Here is a 17988-nt window from a genome sequence, read left to right on the forward strand (position 1 = left end):
ATATTGAAGATTAAAGTCCCAGTTGTTAATTATTAGAATGTGATCGTATATGGAAATAGGGTCATTGCAGAAATAATCCAGATAATGGAGTGATTAGGTAATCCTAAGCCCAATATCACTGAGATCCTTATTAAAAATGAATACGTGGATAACGTTAAGGATGCATGCAGGGAGGGTGATGTAATGACGTGCAGGGAAAAATGGTCAAAGAACACCAAAACGGGTGCTAGCAAACACCAGAAGCTGGAAGAACAAGAAAGGGTTCTTCCTAGGAGACACCAGAAAGGAGTCTGGACCTGCTAACACCTTGACTTTGGACTTCTCACCCTAAAAACTACGAGATGGTGCATGTCTATTATTTGAAACCACTACCCAAGAGACCAGTACCAACAAGCTCTCACTTAACACTTCCCCATGGCACAGAGCTTTCGTTTACATTGACTCTGTGAGGTTACAAAGCCATCCCCGGGAGTCTGTATTTGCTGGGAGGTGACTTGTCACTGCTCCTTCAACTCAAACTCCTTTGCCTTTCAAGCTGTCAGGTCCAGATGCGTGACGTCTATGAGGCCAGGAATGGGCCAGTTTTTCTGCCTCGTCTTCTATAAATTAAAATCTCAACTAGGAAAGGCTCAATGGTCAGCCTGTGTGATTTACAACTCACTGCTCCCCATTCTTTCTTATCTCCAGCTGGGCTGGCCACTCCTGGCTTTGGGGATCATCAGCTTCCCTCCCCAGCTGCCTTCCTGTGGGCAGTTCTCTTTGCCCTCAGGGCAAGGAAAGGTGGAATACTCAAAAGTAAATGTTATCTAGAGAAAAGAAAAGCCAAAAGGAAGGAAAGGAGAGGAGAGGAAAGGAGAAGAAAGAAAGGGAGAGGAGGAAAAAAGGAGAAGAGAGGGGAGGAGAAGAAAGAAAAAAGTAGAAAGAGGAAAGGAAAAAGGAAGGAGAAGCTGAAACATAGAATGAAGCCAGACACATGGCCCAGAGTTTGTCCTTACATAGCACAAGTCTGTCAGGCACGGTTGAGGGACCCCAGCCACTGGAAGTTTAAGCAGGCCTGAGCTGTCAGGCATGACTAGGGAGGGGCCCAGGACCCTGGAGGTTGCAGCAGGCCTAGACCCCAATAATCTCTCCTCGAGATGGGCAAGAGTGAGGCCACTCCCTTCCCCAGCCAGGGGCACCTGGACGTCCTGATAAGACTTAGGTTTCGCTTTCCTCAGAGCCTCGTGACCTTTTGTCACTTGCCCAGAGGGTCCCTAGGTATCAGCCAGCAGCCTTCATACAGCCAATTCCCCTACAACCTGTCCTCTATACCTTTCTCCACCACTATTTAGACCATGTGACTCTTTCCCACTCACCCAGAAAATCCATCCATGCTAGTTAGGCATCAACGAGACCTTTGTACTAACCATACACAGGCACTGAGCTTCCATTCCTAGTCTCATCTGTGACCCAGGTGGGACTTTGTGTCAATTACCTTCTCATTGCAAGGACAAAGCATCCAACCAGAAGCAGCTTGTGGAAGCAAAGGGTTTATTTCCGGCTCGCAGTTTTAAGGGAGGTGTCATCGTAGCGGCGAAAGCATGGCAGGAAGCAGAGAGAGTGAGCTCACTAGCCCTGGCGAGCTGGGCTGACCTATAAAATTCCAAGGCCCACCCACAGTGACACACCTCCTCCTTCAGCTTGGCTCCTCCCCCCAAAGGCTCCACCAGCTGAAGATTAAGTACAAGGCTTAATCACAAACCCATGGGGCTATGGGGGACATTTCACATTTCAAGTCCCTATAGACCTCAAAGCAAGTTGCTCACCTTTCTGACAACCAAGTGAAAGTTGATCTCTTTTTCTTGGCTTTTATGAGATCGGGTCTCACTCTAGCCCAGGTTGACCTGGAACTCACTCTGTTAGCCCCAGGATGCCCTCAGACTCATACTGATCCACCTAAGGTGGGGCCCCTCTGCTGCCAAGTCTGGTAGGAGACTCATGATTCCAGAATCTGCCTTATTCTCCCTGTATTACTCCTCAGTGGTCTCCTCTGGCTTCTGCCTCCTCATGATTCAGTTATAGCTCCATGCAGTTTTCTGAGTGCCCCAGTATTTGCATGCTGAATCAGAAGGGCACTCATCCAATCTGGCTTTCCAAACCCTCTCTACTCCTCAGCAGCTGCCGTCTTAGGGAACCTCTTTTTGAAATGTATTTTACTTTTTTATATATCATAACAGGTTATACTTTTTTATCCCCTTGTCCCTGCTCCTGTTTCCCTGAGGACCTCCTCAGTGGGGTGATTGTATTCACTGTGGAGTCATGAAGGTGTTAGTCAGTCTCTGTGGGGTAGCAGGGTAACTGTGCCTCATGGTATTCCTACCCTCTCTGGCATTCTTACAATCTTCCTGTCCCCTCTTCTGCAATGTTCTCTGAGCCATGGCAGACTTGTTGGCAGTCTGATTTAGTGCTGAGCTCTCTGTAGCCTGTGAATTTCTTCTCTAATGGGCTTTGATTGACCACTGTATCTGTCGCCATCTCCCGGCAGCTTGTTGTCAGGTTAGCAGTAGGAGCAGTACTCATGTCACCACTTCTCTGCACTTTCTCCTGGACCCTGGCAGATGGGGCAGAGGTGGCACATCTTGTGGTAGGAAGTCACTATCTTTCTGCCTTATTGATGGATCTTGCTTCGCCTCCATTTTCTCTTCCTTCCGTAAAATAAAACAGATTCTCCAACCAAGAGCAAGAGCAGCAAAGTTATTTGTGGGACTTTTTGGTGCAAAAGTCCACTCTTGTTCTCCAGAGATCAGTAGGGGCTTCTGTCTGAAGTCTGAGTTTCCTGACCATGGGATTCTGACTTGGGTTCCAAAACCAGATAAGAGTACTCTCTCCCTGGGCAGTCCTCGTGTCTAATCAGAGAACAGTTGGTTGCCTGCAGAGACTGTGTGCCACTATTACACAAGGGTGTACTTCTTGTCTGTCCAGTTGATTTTGTAGTCTACAGGGTCCCCTGCTTTTTCATGCTATTGGTGACCACTGTCTTACTTCCAGCACTAGGAGGGCTAGCCAGGAGGGAGCTCTTTCCCCTGCTCTCTTTCCCTTTCTTCTGCAGACGCCCATCATTCTTTTCAATGATGTCTCAAAACTAAGTCTGCTCCTACATGGTCCCCTTTCATCCTAAGTAAAGGAAGTGATGCGAATTGTGTAGGCAACAAATATTCATTATTATGAATATAAGTCGAAGCCTGTCCCCCACAAACATAATGTGGTCTTGACTTCAGTAGGGCCTGCGAATGGGACCTTATTTGAAAATAGTATCTCTGCAGATGGTTGTTTTAAAATGAGGTAAAGAAGGTGGGCTTTAATCCAATATGATGTGTCCTTACGCAGAGAATAATTTGAACAGCTTGTTCATAGGGAAGTGCATGTGAAAATACAGGAAAAGTTCTACCCACAAGCCAAAGAACAGAACTCTAGAAGCTAGCAGAAAGGTCTGAAGCAAATTCTCCCTCACATCCCTCAGATAGAACCTGTTTTACTCTGCCAACACCTGTCTTTCAGGCTTCCAGCCTGCAAGAAGGGGAGGCAAGATGTTTCTGCTAAGGACTGTCCATCAGAGAGCCCTCTCCTTTCACCGTCCACACAGGCCTTGCTCCAGTTCCTCTGCCCTGGCTCATCCTTGCTGTCCCCATCTTTGGCTTCCCTTCCACCTTTTGCCTCTTACGTGTGAACATTTCCTAGACATTGCTTCTTGACCTACCAGTCTCCTCTCCTTATAAATCTAATTCTTTTTCGTGCAACTGAACCCTCCATTTTATATCCCTTGCTCAAAAACCTATAGCTCTACCCTTCTCTGGTCAGATGAATCAACTAGCTATTTATACTTTTGCCCTCCCATATCACCACTGCCTCAATTTCAACATCTCTGCTGGAACAAATGTCTTACTATCCAAATTGACACCTCCTTGCCCCATATTCATGGCAACACCATCTGCCTTGTCATCACTACCTAAAACTTGGCAGAAATATTTGACCCTTCATCTCCCCTAAGTTTCAGATTCAGCTGACTGGTTCCTTGAAATGTCCCTCTGATTTCCTCATTAGCTATGTATTCTCATCACCATGGTCTTGAGTCCCCAGAATTGATTCCTCTGACCTGCCACAAGAATTGTGTGTAGACAGCCCTTCTCTCTCTCTCTCTACCATTCTGAGTACTCAGCACCCACATCCTCGAGGAAACCTCCCCTCCCCATCCTGACTATAAAGGCTACAACCCCATAGGTTGTGTGTAAAAGCTCACAACCTCATATTCCTCTCATAGACGTACCACAGCTGAGACTTGTGCCTTGCCGTTTTAATGAATTGATGAATACCTACCTCTTCCATCTCCCCTAGGGAGTGGAAATGATGTCTAGTTTTACTCACTGCTATATCCCCCAACTCTCACATGGAACCCAACATATCGCAAATATTAATAAACATTTGTTCTGGAAGCTTTTCCCCCACCCCACCAAGTTGCTCTCTGTAGCAAAATATTGTGTAGCTCACAATATTTTAGGTCCCACATGCTGTTCCACCATCAAAAGTTAGTCTCTGCTTCCTCTCCCTCTTGACTGGGACAAGCCTTTGTGACCATCCTGATGAGACACGCTGCAGCTAGGATGCTGTAGGACTTCTGGAGCTCTGTTACGAAAAGTTTTTAGAGTGCCCTGGCTGTCTTGGGTTGCTTACCCTTGGAACCTGGCCCCTGTGCTTTTAGGAACCCGGCATTCAGGGGGAGCCCAAGAGTATGTGTGCTGGCAGACAGACCCGGCTAGAGACTCCACTGCCTACCAGCCTGGTATGCAAGCACCCGGGGAACACAGCTTCAGTGGAGCCCGGCCCCAGCCATGGATGCACGCCATGTGACAGAGAGGAGCCACTCCACTCTAAGTTCTATGCTGTAGCTCTGGGCTCCACCACTCACTCAGTGACACCCTAGGGTCTCCTCTAAGACACTGAGATACTTGATATGACCTCCAAGGCCCTCAACAGTCTGGTGCCAGTCCATCAATCACTGCTTCGCCAGTGCCCTCAACCCTTCCTCTATTCGCTCTGTACTCGGTGATGCCCAAAACCGGAAAGGCTTCATGGGGCAGCCTCCCCCAAAGCTCACTCTTTTTTGCTTCCTCTCTTTCTTTCTTTTTTAGCTATTTTTTTAAAGAACATACTTTGTATGGATACATCATGTGTTGGTACCATCTTTTCCCTCCTCCTTGCCCACAGGGGTCCCTCTTTGGTGGGGTTGCTGGTATTCCCCATGGAGTTGTAGGTAGTGAGTTTGGGGAGCAGCAGTCAGTTATTGGGTGGAGGCAATGCCTCTGGGTATGACATGCCAAACTGTGGCTCTTACAATCTTTCTACCCCTTCTTCCACAAAATTTCCAAAGCCATGGTGGGAGAATTTTAAATGTACTTCATCGATGAGTTCTCAGGAGCCTCGGGAGTTCTGCTGTGGCATGTGTTGAGTGTCCTCAGGGTCTGTCTCATCCACCCTGGCACTGATTATCAGGCTCACCCTGGAAACAGCACTCTTGCTCATCTCCCTAATTCCTCTGTGGTTTCACTTGGGCCTTGGCTGAAATGCAAGGGGTAGCTTATCACCCAAGTTCTCACTACCTTCTGAATAAGCACAGGTTAAATGGGATAAGCATCACTAATTTAGGGAGAAATCTCCCAAGACTCTTTCTTCATCACTCAAGACACCTCTCAAGCTGGAGAGATTGCTCAGTGGTTAAGGCACTTGCCTGCAATGCCTAATGACCCAGATTTGATTTCTCAATAGCCACATAAAGCCAGATGCACAAAGTGGCATATGCATGTAGAGTTCATTTGCAGTGGCTAGAGTCCCTGGTACACCCTTTCTCTCATTCTCTCTCTCTCTCTCTCCCTTCCCTTGTCCTTCCCTCCTTGCAAATAAATAAATAAAATATATTTTAAAAGACTCCCCCTCATCCCCAAAGCTTCTAGGAGGTTCCCAGGCAAATGACACTCCCACCCACTTCGGAATCTAGAGCTGCTATTGCCTTGCTCTGTCATTTTCTAAATGGAAGAATGGAGACTTCTGGTCGTACAATTATTTTTAATGATCTGTGCTTTTACTTTCATGGAGAATTTTATAAAGAAATGAAAGCAAGTCCATTTTGTGATATACTTAACCAACACCCTTGTCTGCAAAGTATAAGCTTTGAAAGCCCATAAACTAGCTACTGTTATTATCCCATTTCACAGATGAGGGAACTCAGGTTTAGGAAGATTAAGTAAATTGCCTACAGTCATACACTTAGCATTTGGTGGATCTACAGTGCAAACCTGAATCCTGCAAGATAGATCTTAATCACTGTTACACCTGGTAATTAAGCATGTACTATCTTGTGTTATATTTTCATATTTTTCCTTTCCTTTTGTAAATCTGTTCTTCATTACAAAAAGTAGTGCACATATATAATAGTTATATTATTATAATAATAGATCATAACAGAAATGTGATACAGATGTCGGTCTCTCTCGAGAGCCACTCGATTCCCTTCTCTGGAAACAATCATTGTTCAGAGATCTTTTGTGAGCTTAAAACATAAGAAATGCTTTGCTATTAGACAAGTAGTGCATGCTATCTTCCATTGTTCTTTTTTTTTTAATTTTTATTTATTTATTTGAGAGCGACAGACACAGAGAGAAAGACAGATAGGGGGAGAGAGAGAGAATGGGCGCGCCAGGGCTTCCAGCCTCTGCAAACGAACTCCAGACGCGTGCACCCCCTTGTGCATCTGGCTAACGTGGGACCTGGGGAACCGAGCCTCGAACCGGGGTCCTTAGGCTTCACAGGCAAGCGCTTAACCGCTAAGCCATCTCTCCAGCCCTTCCATTGTTCTTTATAGCAGCTCTTGTTAAGCCTTCTATGGTGACACATGTAGAGATCTCCAAATCCTTCTTCAAAGCTACATAATATTCCAAAGTGAGACTGGATCAGGGCTTATTTAACAAGTTCCCACTAGCCAGAAGCTAGAGAAAAACACTAGGAATGAGGCTTGGATGGAAAACCGCATGAGAAGGGACAAGGCCAGACAGTGCTGAAGGAGGAAGTGCCTGATTCCCGGTACAGTGAGGAAGCGGGGTGGGAAGAAAAGCGAAAGCAGAGGAATTCTGAATTCATTGTGTAAAAGTGGAGCCAGACGTAGGGAGAAAGAATTATTGAGCTCAGGTGGGAGAAAACCTGCCTCTAACCTCTTTCCTGATGACTTCATAATCACCCCTTAAGCCCTCTCCTCTTTGCCAATCCCATTCTTTAAAAAAAAAAAAAACAAAAACCCCACCCAGAAGAAAACAAACATGTTACTATTTATTCATGCAGGGAGGCCAGTGGACACAATTGACACCCGCAGCAGCCCAGCTGAATGAAACGGGGCGGGGGTAACTCAAACCGTCTCAGGGAAAATACAATCTGCCAGCAAAAGAAATTTCCCACCATTCTGCTGGCAGGGAGATCTGCCCAGGCCTCCGTGCAGGTTCCCAAGCAGAAAGGCTGGGACTTGAGACAAGGTCAGCTTCTCCCTTCCCGCCCCGTGCCCCGCCCCTGACCCCCACGCCCCTCCCGGCTTGTTCAGGGACATACCAGAATTGCTCCTTCTCCGGGCTGGATTGTTCTGTTAATTCGCCCATGGAAAATGGATCGGTTCAGATTGCAGACTGAGGCAACGGGATACCCACTGCCAACCGGGGCTCGGGCATGTATCTCTTTCGCAGCTTCCAGACAGAGACTGCATGCCCCTCTCCACATAGCTTCCCTCTAAGCCAAAGAGGGCCCCCAGGCATGCTCCAAGACGGACCCTCCATAGCTGAGAGGACAGGAGGGTGTCCAGGGAAGCTCTCCACTGGCCTTCTCTGAATTTAGAAAGGGCTGCAAAGAGTCAGTTAGAGCTAAGCATGCCCACCTGGCTTCCTTTGCCTGAGCATAGGGACCAAAGGAAATATCTTAACTGCTACTTTTTGTACCTTTCACTACCCAACCATAGATGGACTCTGAATTACACATGCCACCATTAAAGACCCACCTATACCCTAATGAACTATATAAATTATAGACTGTTACTTAGGTTTTTTGTTTGTTTGCAGCTTTTAATCTGTAAAATGGGGCAATAACCCCTCCCCAAAATGAAAACCCTCATGTCAAGTTCCTGACTCTACAGGGACATTCAGCCTGCTTGGCCCAGAGGAAGTCCTATCCACCCAGCCTCTGTATAATCTTCTTTTTAAAGTCTACTTTATGGGGCTGGAGGGATGGCTTAGTAGGTAAGGCACTTGCCTGCAAAGCCAAAGGACCCAGGTTCAATTCCTAGGACCTATGTAAACCAGATGCACAAAATGGCACATGTGTCTGGAGTCTATTTGCAGTGGCTGGAGACCCTGGCACTTCCATTCATTCATTCTCTCTCTCTCTCTCTCTCTCTCTCTCTCTCTCTCTCTCTCTCTCTCTCTCTCTCTGTGTGTGTGTGTGTGTGTGTGTGTGTGTGTCTTTCTCTGTGTCAAATAAGTATATAAATATAAATATAAATTGTTTTGAAAAATAAGGTCTAGTGTAAAAGTGGGTGACTTCATGCAAAAGTTCGTTTGATGGGCACCAGGCAAGCCCCCCACCTGTTCCAAACTATCTCCAAAGCCCCATGGCAGCTGTCTGAAACACATCACTCGTAAATCATTCTTCCAGGCCCCAGGGGCTTTGGGCTCTATTAGGGGCTTGGGGATCTGTTGCAGAGGTGGCTGTCAGTCTAGAACAGAGGATGAGTATGCAGAAAGGGAAGTGCTCCCTTTTAGAATGCGGGAAACCATGGTCCAGCATGGAGGGCAGCCACCGGGCAGCCTCACCCACCCCCATCCACGGAAGGACGTGAGGAGAGCCATGGTTGGGCTCTTCCCTTGCTCCTCTTCCCCTCCCCGAGAGAACCTGGGCCCAGTCCCATGGTCTGTCTCCAGCTCTAGCATCCAGCCATCCCATCACCTCTGGGTCCTTCCTCTAGAACCTCTCCCTGTCCCCCTGAGCCTCTGGAGATCCAAGTCACTGCTGCTGCCTGAGGGGGACTGTACTTAGAGAGAAACTGGGAAGGTGGCCTCATGGGCCCTCCTGGGGACTATTTTATTTCCTTGCCCACCCAGCTCCCATACATTTGCCGTGCGGTCCAGAACTCTCCAGACTCTGTAAAGGCCGTGCTGCCTTCATAGTTTTCGGGAAGCCCACGGGGCGGGAACTACAGCTACGCTCCAAACACAATTCCCTGGTGTCTCCATGATTCATCTGCATCTCTGCTCGGCTTTTTTGCCTAAAAAAAGAAGTGGCTCTTGTCTGCAGCTTCCCAGGGTCCCCTACCACCCCCTTTGGCTGTGTTGTGGTTTCCTTTGTCGCTAATCGAGGTTCAAGTCACAAAGTGAACCGACTCCCTCCCCAGTGTTTGAAGACGCCCCGATCCTGGACAAGCATCACAAGCCAGTGGCACCCAGAGCCCTGAGGCTCACCCAGGTAGCAGCGCCCTGTACTGAAGACGCTGGGCCAGAGTTCCAGCGGCTGTCTGCAGGCTCAGCTGCATTTTGGGTGTCTTTTAGAGAAAGCTTTAACTGATTTCTCTGGACAGTCTTGTGTGTTGTTTCGTTATATATTTTTTTGACCCTCTAAAAACAACTTGGCTGATACGTCGCAATTGTACCCACAAACATCCAAGCACCTCTCAGGACCCTGAGACAGAAGCAATCCTGAGGGCACCCAGACACTATGGCCCACTTCCTCTCCCTTCACGCTCTGTCGTGGTCTCCAAGAATGTCGACAAAGTTGGGCTCTGAGCACTGGGGATTGTAGCTCAATGGTAGAGCGCCTGCCTGGCACGCACAAGGCTCTAGTTTCAATTCCCAGCATTTAAAAAGTAAGATTGCCACGAGCTTAAGAAGCCCACACCCATGTCTTGGGTGGGTGCTATCCTTTGTCAAATGCGGTGGCTTATGCCTCTAATTACAGCATTCAGGAGGCTAAGGAACACTGCAAGTTCAAGGCCAGCCTGGGCTATATTGGGAGTTCAAGGCTAGCCAGGGATATTGTTGCAGTCCGGTCCGCATTGCTGGTAGAAATCACCCAACCAAGAGCAGCTTCTGGGAAAAAGAGATTTATTTTGGCTTATAGGCTCGAGGGGAAGCTCCATGATAGCAAGGGAAAACGATGGCATGAGCAGAAGGTGGACATCACCCCCTGGCCAACAGAAGGTGAACCACAGCAACAGGAGGGTGTGCCAAACACTGGCACAGGGAAACTGGCTATAAAGCCCATAAGCCCGCCCCCAACAATACACTCCCTCCAGGAGGCATTAATTCCCAAATACCCATCAGCTGGGAACCTAGCATTCAGAACACCTAAGTTTATGGGGGACACCTGAATCAAACCACCACAGATATATAGCAAGGCTCAAAGAAACAAACAAAAAGAATTAATTAAGCAGGGTTCTGAGAAAACTTCCTATAAGGACTCGATTGGCAGTCATTAAATAAAGCCTTTAACACCTGGGACAAGGAAGGCCAGAGATCTCTTGTTCCTCACACCTTCCCCAAATCCAAGATGATGGGGGGAGAGGGGGGTCAGGCAGCAGAAAGATCTCTGCTGTAGTCAGCTAGTAGAGAGCACTGTCCTGCACACAGATGTTCTGGACAAATCCCTGTGGCTTCTTCTCAGCTGACAGCTGCTGCTGGCATCCAGAACATCACGGAGCAGGAGGAGGACAGGGCCTGGGCCCGGCCCAGTCAGGCAAGACTCAAGTCAGCGGCAAAGCAGGGGCAGCTTCAGCTGAGTTGAGGGCTCGGGGATAGATTGTCCCGGCTGCCTCTGATGCTCTCCTTACCCACCCCACCCTGCCTGCATCTACAATGGGTCTCCAGATCCAAGGCTCCCCTGGAGAACAGTGCTGAGCCCCAGACCCAGTCAGCCTTCTCACCTCTGACACCTCTCTAAACACTTTGCTCAGAGCTCCCCCTGTGCAAAGCAGGCGGACGCAGTCCCTTTGGGCAGCCATGGTGGGCACAGCTGCTTCCTGGGCATTTGCAAAGTCAGAGGCACCATGGCTGGGAGTCGAGATAGGCAGCTGGAAGGCTTCTGGGGACTGATGTGTGCACTCAGGAGCCACTGGTTTTGGAGTGCCAAAATTTTGGGAGAGAAACTCAGAGAGGACTGGGGAAGAGTTCTCAAAGATAAGTCAGAGAAAGGGGGCCATTTTGTGACTCGTTTTTCTCAGGCAGGTATTCCTCAGAAAGACGGCACCACACAGGTAGACAGAGGTCAAGGGCAGAGTCCAGCTCAAAAGAAGGAGCCTCTTTTGTGATAATGTACACAGCACTGGACTCTGACAAAGTAAGAGGCTGGGCATGTAGCTCAATTGGTAGAGGCCTTGCCTGGCATACACAAAGCCCTGGGTTCCATCCCCAGCTCTACATAAGCTAGGCATGGTGGATCCTGCTTGTAACCTCAGCACTCAGAAGGTAGAAGTGAGAGGATCAGAAATTCAAGATCATCTTGGGCCACATAGCAAGTTCAAGGCCAGCCTGAACTCCATGAGCCACTATCTCAAAAAAAATAAATAAATAAAAAATAAACGGCAAATGGAGCCAAACGCAGATGGAGATGGTGCTGTGGTTACCCTGTCAAAGAGGCTGGTCTGGCAAGTTCCAGCATCAAGTCACGTATTTTGGACTAGATCTCTACTGCTCAGTCTCTCCAATGACAAAATAAAGATAAAATCTACCTTAAAGTTTGCTGCATGGATTGGCTGAGCATACATAAAATATATATAATGCAACACGTTTTCTTTATTGTCATTGTTTAGGAAGGAAAAAGAGAGTCAAATTTAAAGAAGCCAGAGATAGAAATTAGATGTCAGTGTGGAAGCCTAAGACAAAAATTACAGTGAACAGTTAGAAAGAAAAGCAGCGTAAGCCGGGCTTTAATCCCAGCACTTGGGAGGCAGAGGTAGGCGGATTGCAGTGAGTTCGAGGCCACCCTGAGACTCCATAGTGAATTCCAGGTCAGTCTGGGCTAGAGTGAGACTCTACCTCGAAAAACAAAAACAAACAAAAACAAAAAAACAAAAAGAAAAAAAGAAAAAAGAAAAGCAGCGTGAGAGATGTGGGGAAACTCTCAAGAGGAGAATCAGCAATAAGAAACAGTGTGCATTTTATGATGCCATTTGAGAAAAATGGGTAAAATACACAGATTTAAATGCGATGCTTGGGTTGGAGAGATGGCTTAACGCTTAAGCTGCTTGTGTACGAAGCCTAAGGACCCAGGTTCAACTCTCCAGGTCCCATGTAAACCAGAAGCACAAAGTGGTGCATGTGTCTGAAGTTCATTTGCAGTGGCTAGAGGCTCTGCTGCACCCATTTTCTCTCTTTCTGTCTCTCTCTCCCTCTCTCTGTGTCTCAAATAAAAACAAAAAATATTTTTAAAAATCTAATAAATGCAATGCTTTTATGTAGGGAATATTTGTGGAAGTATATCCTAGAAAATGGTAAGAAGAACTGGGGCAATAAGCATGGAGAGAAAGTTTACTTGTCACTACAAGTTCTGTTGTATTAAGCTTTTTCCATGAGTACATAATTGGTGTTTGAAAAATTAGGTGGGTAGATGGATAAGTGAATGGACTTTACTATTGCAGTTGCCTTCGCGTTGCTGGACAAACCCCAGACCAGCAGCAGCTTATGGGAGGAAAGAGTTTATTTCATTCAGGCTTACGGACTCCAGGGCACGCACCATCATAGTGAAGGAAGCTGGCCCACTTCCACAGATTCATAGCAGAGAGACATCACCAAGCAGCCAGCAAATAAGAGCAGCCAGAGCCCAAACTGCTTTCTACATACTTTAGGGCTGGACTGCAAGATCCGCCCCCAGTGATACATCCCTTCCTTTGCAAGGATCCATCCACCAGAGACTCAAATTGCAAGCTCAATCTTTTCTTTCATTTGCAAAGAGAGAGAGAGAGAAGAAAGACAGAGAAAAATTGGCATGCCAAGGCTGCCAGCCTCTGCAAATGAACTCTAGACACATGAGCCACTTAGTGCATCGGGCTTTATGTGGGTTCTGGGGAATCAAACCCAGACCACTAGGCTTGGTAGGCAAGCACCTTCACTGCTGAGCCAGCTCCACAAACTCAATCTTAATTAAAAGAAAAATGCTTGATTATATGGGTCCATACTTTCAAACAGATGAATAAATCTGTGTAAGCATAAATGGATAGATGGTGTAGTAATTTGAATGTGTTTCTCCTGTAAGCTAATGTGTTTAAATACTTGGTCTTCAACTGCTTGGGAAGGTTGTGGAAACTTGAGTAAATGGAGCCTGGCTGGAGGAAGTGTGTCACTGCGGATAAGCCTTGAGATGTTACAGACTGGTCCTGCTTTTCTGTCTCCCTCTCTGTCTTGCCCTCTCCCCGTTCTCCTGCATCTTCCTCTCCCTCCCTCTTTTTCCTCATTTCCTCCATGCTGATGTGACAATGTGACGCCAGCTTCCTGCGCTACTCCTGCCGTGCTTCCCCTACCACGATGCACTCTACCCTCTGGAACTGGAAGCTCAACCAAACTCTTTCCTTTGGTAAGTTGCTTCTGGTCAGGTATGTGTTTACAGCAATGAGGAAGCAACTGATACAGATGAGTAGGTGGATGCTATGGGTGGACAGATGAAAGATGGATGGATGATGCCGGATGGATGGATGGATGGATGGATGGATGGATGGATGGATGGATGGACGGATGGACGGATAATGAGGAGCAAACTAAGATAATTGTTTAACTGCACTACTGTGGATGGCTTTGGCACAGCAGTCATTAGACACTGAGAGAAGACTAAAAACACTGTTTTCATGACCAGGAATAGGCAGGTACTTCTGTCCTCATAGTAAATAAAAATATAGGAGCTGCCAGGCACAGCGACACCCACCTTTAATCCCAGTACTCCGGAGGATGAGGGAGGAGGATTGCTGTGAGTTTGAGGCCAACCTGAAACTACATAGTGAATTACATGTCAGCCTGGGCTAGGGTAAGGCTCCTACCTCAAAAACTCAATAATAGGGCTGGAGAGATGGCTTAGCGGTTAAGCGCTTGCCTGTGAAGCCTAAGGACCCCGGTTCGAGGCTCGGTTCCCCAGGTCCCACGTTAGCCAGATGCACAAGGGGGCGCACGCGTCTGGAGTTCGTTTGCAGAGGCTGGAAGCCCTGGCGTGCCCATTCTCTCTCTCCCTCTATCTGTCTTTCTATCTGTGTCTGTCACTCTCAAATAAATAAATAAATAAATAATTTTTAAAAAAACTCAATAATAATAATAACAATAACAATAATAATAATAATAATAGGAAGAAGAAGGATGAGGAGGAGGAGGAGGAGAAGAACCACCAATTACACTTAGGTCTATTACAAAGTCATGCCTGTTCCCTCCCTCCCCCACCTCAGGCCATTTGTGAAGAAGGAGCAGGCAAGCTAATGTCAACAGAGGCACTGACACCTATTGAGGTAGAATTGGGACCAGGCAGGAGTGAGGAAGCCAGCAGCAAGAAGAATGTTGTAGAAACTGCTTCTCAACTAGAAGCTCCCTTGGCACTCCACTGTAGCTCACCCCCTTGTGACACACACTAGAAGTACAAGATGTGGTGAAGCATCTTCCCTGGGGACTCAATGCCAGTCAGTGCCTCGGGGAAAAGCTGTGGCCATCCCTCCTCTCACTAGTTCAGCAGTGTGCCAGAGCCCCCAGCCATCACCACCAACACCACCACCACCACCACCGTGGACAGGAAGAGAGCCAATACTTTGATGACAGAGTGAAGGTGTTGACCTGTGTTTCAGGCTGGCAACTGGTCAGCTGCTCCCTCTGGGGCTGTACTTAGTGACAGAGAGGCTGAGGTCATGGCTCATGGAGAGCACTCACCTCAGGCTCAAGTCACTGTCTAACTTGCCCACTCTCGCTCTCTCACTGTTTGAATTACGTGTATTCAAATCCGTGTTACTCACTGTGGCTCTGTTTCGGTGTATACACATGGCCTATAGACTAAAATAAAACAACTTAGCAGAGAGAGGTAAACCTTCCAGACTTGCCACTCTGTTAAAAGAAGAAATAAACATGGGCAGAAGGGAGGTATTAACACTTGTGATGTAACCACATTTCCCCTGCTGGAGCTTAGCTAGAGCTCGGCGCTGACAATAAGCAGAGAGCTGATGAGAAGGAGCTTGCTGTCACTAATCCCACTCGACGAAATAAGCAAACACGGGCCGCTGGCACTGCAGGAACTTGGAGAGACTGGCCAGAGTCACCTTGATTTTCCTCAGAAAGCCTGGAAGAACCCAGGAGAGATAAGAAGACAGAAGACGGTAAGCACAAAGGAAGTGTGGACAAAGCCTTTCCAGTATGCTCAGGAGGGTTCTGGGACATGAACAGACCTCCTAGGAAGGAAGGACAAGGTCACTGGCTCCAAGGAGGTCTGTCCACCTGAAGCAGGGAGGTGAATGGGCTTTAAATACACAGTGTAACCAATAGAGGGTGGGCCCTTGACTAGGTCACCTTGAAGAATAATCCTGGGAAAGTGATATCTGGCTCAGCCAAGTTTGGTTCCTTAATAGCGCCTGTTTCCATAACACACCTTGGACCCCACTGCAAAGCCCCTTCTAGACAGAGACAAGAAAACTGGGCCCTGAACCGAGCTCTCAACTTTCCTCACACTCCCGTCACCCTGACCTCGGACTCAGAAGCTTCCCAAGGCTTAGGTGCCACTAGAGCTTGGTTCTGCTGTCCCTCTGGGCAAGAGCCCCTCAATGTATCTCCCTTGCTCCTTGTAGGTTTCTTTCTTACTCCAGAGAGCATCCAGCAGGATGGGACACAAACACATCCCAGCCGATCTTCAAAGATGAATACAAGAGCCATAGAGGGCTGGAGAGATGGCTTAGCAGTTAAGGAGCTTTCCCGTGAAGCCTAAGGGTCCAGGCTCAATTTCCCAGTACCCACGTAAGCCAGACGCACAAAGTAGCTCCTGCGTCTGGAGTTCAGGAGTTCATTTGCAGCAGGCTATAGGTCCTGGTGTGCCCATTCTCTCTCTCCCCCCTTCTCTGCCTGCCTCTCAAATATATAAATAAATAAATATTTTTAATTTTTTGTTTATTTTTATTATTTATTTGAGAGCAACAGACAGAGAGAGTAAGAGGCAGAGAGAGAGAGAGAGAGAAAATGGGCACGCCAGGGCCTCCAGCCACTGCAAACGAACTCCAGATGCATGCGCCCCCTTGTGCACCTGGCTAATGTGAGTCCTGGAGAATCGAGCCTCAAACTGGGGTCCCTAGGCTTCACAGGCAAGCGCTTAACTGCTAAGCCATTTCTCCAGCCCTTTTAAATTTTTTTTTAATGAAAAAGGAAGAGTAATTGAGACACAGCTGTCCAGCTGAGGGGACTCAGGTGATATGGAGAGGAGCCAAGAGATAGAGCAGGATGACTTTGTGGGGGAAGGAGCTGTGTGATGGGTACAGAGGGCAGAAGGCAGGTATGTGTGTTTGTGGCACTGGAGAAGTAGAAAACATGAGCTCCCTGCTTGCCACGGTTGCTCAGATAAACGATCCATTTCCCTGCTGTACCTCACCCGATTCCAGCTGCGCATGCTTGTTTCTGCCAGAGACAGCTTTAGAGTCCCTTCAAAATACTGCTGTCGGGCTGGAGAGATGGTTTAGCGGTTAGGCGCTTGCCTGTGAAGCCTAAGGACCCTGGTTCGAGGCTCGGTTCCCCAGGTCCCACGTTAGCCAGATGCACGAGGGGGCGCAGGCGTCTGGAGTTCGTTTGCAGAGGCTGGAAGCCCTGGCGCGCCCATTCTCTCTCTCTCCCTCTGTCTTTCTCTCTGTGTCTGTCACTCTCAAATAAATAAATAAATTTTTTAAAAAAAATACTGCTGTCACCCAGCTGCCCTTAAAGTTGTCAGTGTCTACTTCTTGGGGGAGTGGAGTGTCCCTCTTGGATTTCAGGCTTCTGGTAGCCACCACCTCTCTTGCCATCATTGCCCCCTGGCATTCTCTTCTCCCCCTGCCAGTGCTGGCTTCATGCCCAACCTTTTGTGGTGGTTTGAATGTAAATGCCCCCAGCGCCTCAAGTGTATGTGTTTAAGCTTCCTACTTGGCCCCAGCAGGCAGAGCCCTGCAGAGGGCGGTGTGTCACTGGCGACTGACCTTGAATCTAGCTCCATTGTGTGTTCAGAGCCAGCTGTTCTCTCCTTGCTGTGAACCTGTGATACTGGGAGCCAGTAGGTTTTTTTTCTCTGCCCTAAGGACCCTTCCGCTTGAAACTGTAAGCCTGAAGTAAATCGTTTCCCCTCACAAGCTGCTTCCTGTTGTGTGATTGGCCCAGCAATGACAAGCTGACTGCTGCACTTGCCGAGGCAGCATCTACCTCTAAACTTTTCCTTATATGGTTCTGAGCCTGCGAAGCCTCAAATGCCACTCCACATTCAACTCACCCCCTCTTCGCCACCCATCTTGACATCCATCTGACCCTGGGAGCCACGCTTGATTCTTCTCATGCCATTCTCTCACAACCACAAGTTAACACTTAACTCTTTTCGGTAACCGTTTTATAGAAGTTTCACCTGCAGGTCACATGGGTGTCACATTTAAGGTGTACATGTCAATGGTCTTTAGAAGTTCAGAGTTGCGCAACTACCACCACTATCAACTTGAAAACATTTCATCACTCAAAAATAGTCCCACACTCGGGCTGGAGAGATGGCTTAGTGGTTAAGCGCTTGCCTGTGAAGCCTAAGGACCCTGGTTCGAGGCTCGATTCCCCAGGACCCACGTTAGCCAGATGCATAAGGGGGCACAATCATCTGGAGTTCGTTTGCAGAGGCTGGAAGCCCTGGCGCGCCCATTCTCTCTCTCTCCCTCTATCTGTCTTTCTCTCTGTGTCTGTCGCTCTCAATTAAATAAATTAAAATAAA

Source organism: Jaculus jaculus, chromosome 4 (assembly GCF_020740685.1).
Source record: "Jaculus jaculus isolate mJacJac1 chromosome 4, mJacJac1.mat.Y.cur, whole genome shotgun sequence".
Taxonomy (NCBI): Eukaryota; Metazoa; Chordata; class Mammalia; order Rodentia; family Dipodidae; genus Jaculus; species Jaculus jaculus.